Source organism: Zosterops lateralis (genome assembly GCF_965231275.1).
Source record: "Zosterops lateralis genome assembly, chromosome: 19".
Lineage (NCBI taxonomy): Eukaryota > Metazoa > Chordata > Aves > Passeriformes > Zosteropidae > Zosterops > Zosterops lateralis.
The window spans coordinates 572,923-579,917 of record NC_139779.1 but is presented as its reverse complement, the minus strand read 5'-3'; the positions used below and the strand labels follow the sequence as shown (position 1 = coordinate 579,917).

Here is a 6,995-nt window from a genome sequence, read left to right as displayed (position 1 = left end):
CTTAAAAGAAAACAAAGGGTATTTATTTCAGCTGTGTTATGTACCATCAGGCTGATTAATTCTAAGTCCTGAGAAAAAAGAATCCTAGGAAATATTGCCATAGGAAAAAACAACTTTGCAAACTCAAGCTCCTTATTTATGCAGTTCTCAGTTTTTACAGACAGGTCAGAATCCCTGGCTGCCTTACACCCCCCCTGTACGAGTCCTTAAAAGAGGCAAATTGGTTGGTTGGTAAGTTTTGGAAAAATCAGAGTAGCTCTGCAAATACAACATATTGGAAGACATTACAGATCAGATGTGTTAGAGAGAGTTCATATAAAAAAAATCTGTTTTATCAGTATGTAAAAAAGGTTATGAGATACTTTGTATTGCCTTGTGCCATCAGATGACAAAATTGTTCTAATCCAATCTCTCCTTCTCAGACCCTGCTTAATAATGAAGAAGATGCCATAGGAGATAAAGCAGTGAATACAGATAAGGCAATGAAGCCTGAAAACGGGGACAGAGAAAACTCTCCAGGCCAAGTGGAAATCTACTGGGACTCTGTAAATGAAGAAAAGAGGAGTTCGTTCTGATGTTTTTAAGAATTAGTAAATCATTCTCAATTAGAAATCCTTCTCAATTCCAAATACAGATTGTCATTATTTATTAACACCATTTCTAACCAAGGATATCACCATGGATTAAAATGAGAACAAACTGAACCTCACAACTCTGATTTTTATAATTCAAGTCTGACATTTTTTTCCTAGTTAGAGTTGTGGATCACTGCTGCCTAAGTCAGAAGGAGTACTGGTGTAAAATAAAGGGTAAACACTGTAAAAATCATGTCCTGTCATCTTCAGAGCCCACTCTGCCCCATGTCTCTCCCAGTCATAGAAAATTTATTGAACTATGAAACTATTCAGTAAAACATTCTATTACATAACTCTAATCTCCTTACAGCACAGCTCTAACTGGCACCAGTGGAAGTCTTGCCTACAAACTCTTGTGTCACGGTTGGATGCTGATTTTTTACCTTCTGGTAAAGTTCTATTCCCTTTTTCATAGAGAGCTCTTAAAGCCACAGAACTCATCTTTTATCAATTTTTTTAGGTAATACACATTAGTTTAATGAAATCTGTTTAGAATTTCCTATTTGGAATGAATACAGAAAAGCCAGTGGAGAGTCAGGGACAATTGATCCTTTCTGAAGCAATTATAATTAGGTGCATTTTTTTAACCTGTCCAAAAATGTCACATCCTAAAATGTACCTTTTTCTAATTATATATATAAACATAATAAAGTCACTGAGGGCACTAAATGATGCTTAGAACAAACAACAGAAGCACATCAATGTCTAAGAGAGCTTTTCATCCAGCAGAGTGTGGAGACACATCCACTGTTCTCTATAAACATTGCAGACCAGTTGGATGATTAATTTCATCACAGTCACCAAGAGCTTTACCACTGGTTTGGGAAAAGATTTTTTCCAATGCTTGATAATATTACTTTTAGGTGACATTTACTGAAGCACGAATATAAACAGACTTCATAAACATGAATGAATAATGCTGGCATTGGAAATGTTTTAACAAGTATTCGAGAGACATGAAATGATTTGCTCCAAAGAAGAGGAGTTCCTGAGAGGACAAAGCACAGGACATCACAGTGTGTCAGTGTTAATAATTTGTAACTTTTCCAAAAATGGACAGATATTCCTTCTTCCTTCCCTTTCCCTCCCTCTTGGGACTTACAGTTGCACCCAGAAGGGACTGACTGCAGCAGTGTTCCTGCTCATGCAGCACTGAACAAACCCTTTCACTGCCCCTGTCCTTTGGAGCCAAGTGACTCTGTCCCACGCTGTGTCTGTGTCTTTGCTGTCTGACAAAAGCTTTAAATCTCAGCTCTTTTCTTCCATTTACAGTTTTCAGTGCATTTACTAGAAAATACCTACAGCACCAGGTGATGTCTCTAAGTTGTCCTCTTGCACAACCATAAGATAATACTCCTTACAGCTGCTCTCCAGAGGGAAGCCAGTGGTAAAAGGGCAAGCTAAGGTTCCTGTTTCCTGCTGCCATGTGCCATGAGGAGCAACCCTGCAGTGTTTCATCATCAGCCAGCACCACACTGAATCACAGCATCACTAACCTGTGTAATTGCTTGCAGAAAGGTTCAGTTTAAGAATGTGTCAAACATATAATTTGATCAGGGCGTGTGAGTATCCATGCATGGGTTGGTGGTGGTGCATTCTTACAGCTGTGAATCACCCAGCATTTCAGCCACCTACCTCCTCCTTGTAGGGAAGCTACAATGTTCTGTCCTGTTGGAAAGAAACCTGGGCTGGCTTTTTAGAAGTTGAAGAGGCTCACAGCACATCTATTTCAACCTCTCAGCCCTCTAGTTAGACCAGTAATATTCATGATGTTGCTGAGAAACAAGACTTTCTTATCAAATAGGCAATTTTTATTTTCTGATAATAACAAATATTCTAAAATGTAAAATATAAAGCATTACTATGGCATTTATATTTCTGAATAGCTCTATTGGTTGTAAAATGTTGCTGCTTGTAATGGGGGGATATACAATCAGTTTATTAAAGCTGGTGCAGGTTTGTCAGTTAAACAGATTTAACATTAGGAAAAGAGCATTCATTTTACTGTAAGAGAAGTATTTCTGCTCAGGGTTATATCGTTATTTAGAAGACATGGAACATTACAAATCCTCCCAGTAGGCACTGACCAGGCTCCCTGCATACCTCAGCCTGTGGTTCAAATCCCCGGTGCAGGATCTACACGAGTTCAGCAGCGAAGTCACCGCCCCAGTGACAGCCACAGCTACAGCCCCCGGGGGACTTCCCTCATTTCTCACATCTGTAAAGGAATCACAGAATGAGTAACATCTCTCTCTGATATTCACAGGTTGACTAAACAGTTTGTGCCATAAAGTTGTGTTCGGAAGGCTGCAGCACCCGTGGAGCAGAGGCCATGCTTTCCCCATGTTTTACAGTATCTTGAACAACAGATCTGTGCTGTAAAAGCAGAATTTAAAGAGCAAGTTTGAGGGGACAGGGGATGCTGAGGTACAGCAAGGTTTAGGCTGGAGTCCATCAAACTGTGCAGCACCTCTGGGAGAGCTGGGAGTGATCCATCCGATCCCAGATACCTGCAGGGACCTTTGCAGCAGTTTTCCACACAAATCAGGTACTAATGCACAAATTGTCCTGCTCAGCTACAGGAGCCTATGACCTAATCTGCATCTTCAGCTGCAGCATTAGCATGACAACTATATGCAGCTTTTGCAGGCAAAAGTGCATGCCTCAATTACATGAAAAAGTGGATGCTTTATTATCTCTGCACTACTTTACCATCCTCTTAACTGGACTGTGCCGTCACTGTAACCCTGGAAAACATTTTGAAGATATAACAAATAATTCACTAAAACTATTGAATAAAAGTTTTAAAGTAAGCATATTTATCCTTGAATAATATAATTCTCATACATTTTAAAATTCTGGGATCAGAAAACACCGTCTTGTTTGACAATAAATGCCTGCAATTAATACTCCTATGTTAAAAACTTTAACAAGGTTATTATAGGCAACACTTGCTTTCACAGTCTCACAGAAAAAGGGTATTTTTAAGATGCCACTCACTGTATGGGGACAGAGCAGGTGAATGTGAGGCCAAGCAGACACAAAACCACAGAGGAAGCAGCAGATGAGCTGGGACTGGCAAGGGAGGCAGGCCCACGGCTGCCAGGGAGGGCTGCACCTCCAGGGCCTGGTTTGGACAAGGGCCTGTCAGGGGACACCAGTGGAAACAGAACTGATAAGTGCCTGAAATGCTACTTGTACCTGGACTTTCATCCTTTGGCTCCAGGGACAGAACTAACACGTGAGTTTAAAGAAGGAACAACGTGAAAACAGGATCAAGGGAATAGTGTTGGACTATCAAAGACTTTTGAATCGAGATACAGAAACACGTCATCACCAACAGTAGCACAAACTCTTTATAAGCTCTATGGGATCAGCAGTCCAGGTGAGACATGGAACAAAAACAGGCATGGCCACCTTTAGCAGTAAAACAGGAACATGTGCTGAAAATTTAATTTTCATTTCCTTCATACTAAATTAGAAAAGGGGCTCACTTCAGTGAAAAGTTTACTGCAACAAGGGAAGACTTTGCACCGGGCCAAGGTTCCCCACACAGGAACCTCAGAGACAGGATTTGTTTATCTTCTTTTTAATTGAGAAAGTCACGTAGAGCCCAACACACAGATTGCCCTCTTCCTTATGTTTAATTTAGAAGAAAGGCCATGTGAGTACCAAGGAGTGGGATTTTTAAAACTTTTGCACCTATAAAAACAATAAAGTGGAAAATTTGCAGTTCTAGAGTCTTGTTTGAGCTTCAGAGAAGTTACTATTCACTAGTGGACAAAAAGAAGAAAAAATGCTCATTTCTTGTGATTTATCCCAGTGACAGGGTTAATGACACAGGTAGACATGCCCATTGACTCATTAAATTGAATTGCAAGACACAGCCAGAAGTTAATTTCCTTTGGTATGTGCTTAGGCACCTTGTAATGACAGTATTTGTGTCACTGGAATTCAGTCCCGACCTAAAACTGCACTGATCCCTCAGTTCAAATCTGTGGAGGCATTTCCATGCAACTCTTTCTGTTGTAGAGCTCCATGGCTCTAACAGCTCACACCTTTTGTAGGTCAGGAACGTGCACAGGAGCTGCTTGCAGGGAACAGTCACTGCAGGTGCTCTGCCACACAAATATCGACACGTGTAGAATATTAATGACAACTTTCATTCAGAGGCAACACATGAATTATCAATGAGCCCAGTTTCCGTGTGGAGCAGGAAGTGTGTGGTGAGGGCTGATGGAATGTTTGGAATCACAGTCCTGGCTGTAGTGGCTTTTGCTGTGTGTGTCCTACCCCAGATGGCAAAAACTCTCCTGAAGAAGCACTTCTTCTCCATTCTAATAGCAAGCAATGATATCACAAGGAAGGCCAGCTGTAAAAGGAGAATAAAACACCAGTGTCCCCAAAATCTCTGGACAATTCATCAATCCCTGCAAACCAGATTTAACTTTTTGGGTAGATGGTAATTATCACTTGAATACACACCCCAAAATACTTGAAATATAGGAATTTTGAGGCTTTGCCTGATTTGCAAGTAGATGGAAGTAAAGCCAAGGTAATTTGGGCAATCATTTGAAAGTCTTCCCCTGAAATTCCATCCTGTTTCTTATGTTGTCTATGAAATAACTCTGACAAGTGTGTTGTGGTGTACAGGGTTTGCACAGCCTTGTCTTTTGCTGAATAAATAAGAGCAAGTGAGTGGCCAAGGCCCAGCACAGGCAAAGCTGACACCAGCACCCTCAGGTGCTCTGGGTACAAACACAGAGTTCCATTATGTAACTGTTACATTAATAATCTTCACTGCTACAGATAAGACTGTACAGCTTTTGATTATGAAATTTTCCCTGTCCCTTGAAGTTTCTTTCAGTTTTTGCTACCTAGGTAATTCCCCACGTGGAATTACCTCTTCCCTTGGGTCAGCATTTCATGGAGCTGTGTGGCCCTGCTGTCCCTGGGCTGGAAGTGGCCGTGGTGTCTGTCCCTGGGGCTGGAGGTGGCCGTGTTGTCTGGCTGTCCCTGGGGCTGGAGGTGGCCGTGGTGTCTGTCCCTGGGGCTGGAGGTGGCCGTGGTGGGTGTCTGTCCCTGGGGCTGGAGGTGGCCGTGGTGTCTGTCTGTCCCTGGGGCTGGAGGTGGCCGTGGTGTCTGTCCCTGGGGCTGGAGGTGGCCGTGGTGTCTGTCTGTCCCTGGGGCTGGAGGTGGCCGTGGTGTCTGTCCCTGGGGCTGGAGGTGGCCGTGGTGTCTGTCTGTCCTTGGGGCTGGAGGTGGCCGTGGTGTCTGTCCCTGGGGCTGGAGGTGGCCGTGGTGTCTGTCTGTCCCTGGGGCTGGAGGTGGCCGTGGTGTCTGTCTGTCCCTGGGGCTGGAGGTGGCCGTGGTGTCTGTCTGTCCCTGGGCTGGAGGTGGCCGTGGTGTCTGTCTGTCCCTGTGGCTGCAGGGCTCTGGACCCCGGGCCAGCAGCAGGTTTCTGTGCCAGCACAGCTGCAGTGCTCACCGTGCAGAGCTCCAGGGCAATCTGCTGCCCAGCCAGGGGCTCTCAGGGCTCAGCACAGCAAACCCACGGCACAGCTCTGCTGGACAGAGCTCCTTGGCTTGTTGGTCACGCAGCAGCTGGGACAGGCTCTGCTGTGTCCCCCCTTGTGAGCACACGGGTCAATAAACCAGCATGCTCTGTGCCTCAGTTTACCATCAGGGAATACTATTTTGAGATACTGAACAAAGGACATTTTGAGATTTAACTGAATGGGGTTTGTAGATTGTGCGTTTAAACATTCGGTTCCCAGTGAAGTGCGGGTGTTTCTGTACTGACCCTGTGGAGATGCCGGGGGAGCCCCCGGAGCTCCGGGCACACGGAGGTGACGGACACACAGGATCTGAACGTTCCCCTCAGCTCCGGTGACTCCAGATCCGCGGGACAAGGTCACTGACTGGGACAGAGCCGTCCCGGGAGGGGATTCCTGGGAAGAGACACCGGAATGGACCACAGCGCCCGGTGCCGCGGGAGGCCGGGTGTGCCCCCGGTGCTCGGTGACACCCGGGTGCCACTGCTGCCGTGCCCGGTGTTTTCCCGTGTGCCTGACGAGTGTATCCCCGGTAAGGGGCCGGCACTACCGGTGTATCCTCGGCCCTCCCGGTGTGTTCCCGGTGTGTCCCCGGCCCTCCCGGTGTGTCCCTGGCCTTCCTGGTGTGTCCCCGGCCTTCCCGGTGTGTCCCCGGTGTGTCCCCGGTGTTCCCGGGCCGCCCCCTCCCTCAGGCGGCGGCCGCGCGGTGCACGCCGGGAGCCGCGCGCGCGCGGTGCACGCCGGGACGCGCACCCCGCGCCTCGGCCGCCCAAGATGGCGGCGGGCGGCCGTCCCCGCCCCCGGC

General features: G+C 46.1%; 1 long non-coding RNA gene across 1 annotated transcript; it reads right to left on the bottom strand.

Annotated features, from left to right (window-relative positions):
* Positions 1–3,742: 3,742 nt before the first annotated feature.
* On the bottom strand, positions 3,743–6,662 carry LOC310917041. The gene is made up of 3 exons (XR_014591386.1): positions 6,439–6,662; positions 4,929–5,007; positions 3,743–3,779 (listed from the first exon to the last, which is right to left on the bottom strand). It is a non-coding gene; the product is annotated as an uncharacterized lncRNA (long non-coding RNA).
* Between the last annotated feature and the right edge of the window lie 333 nt (positions 6,663–6,995).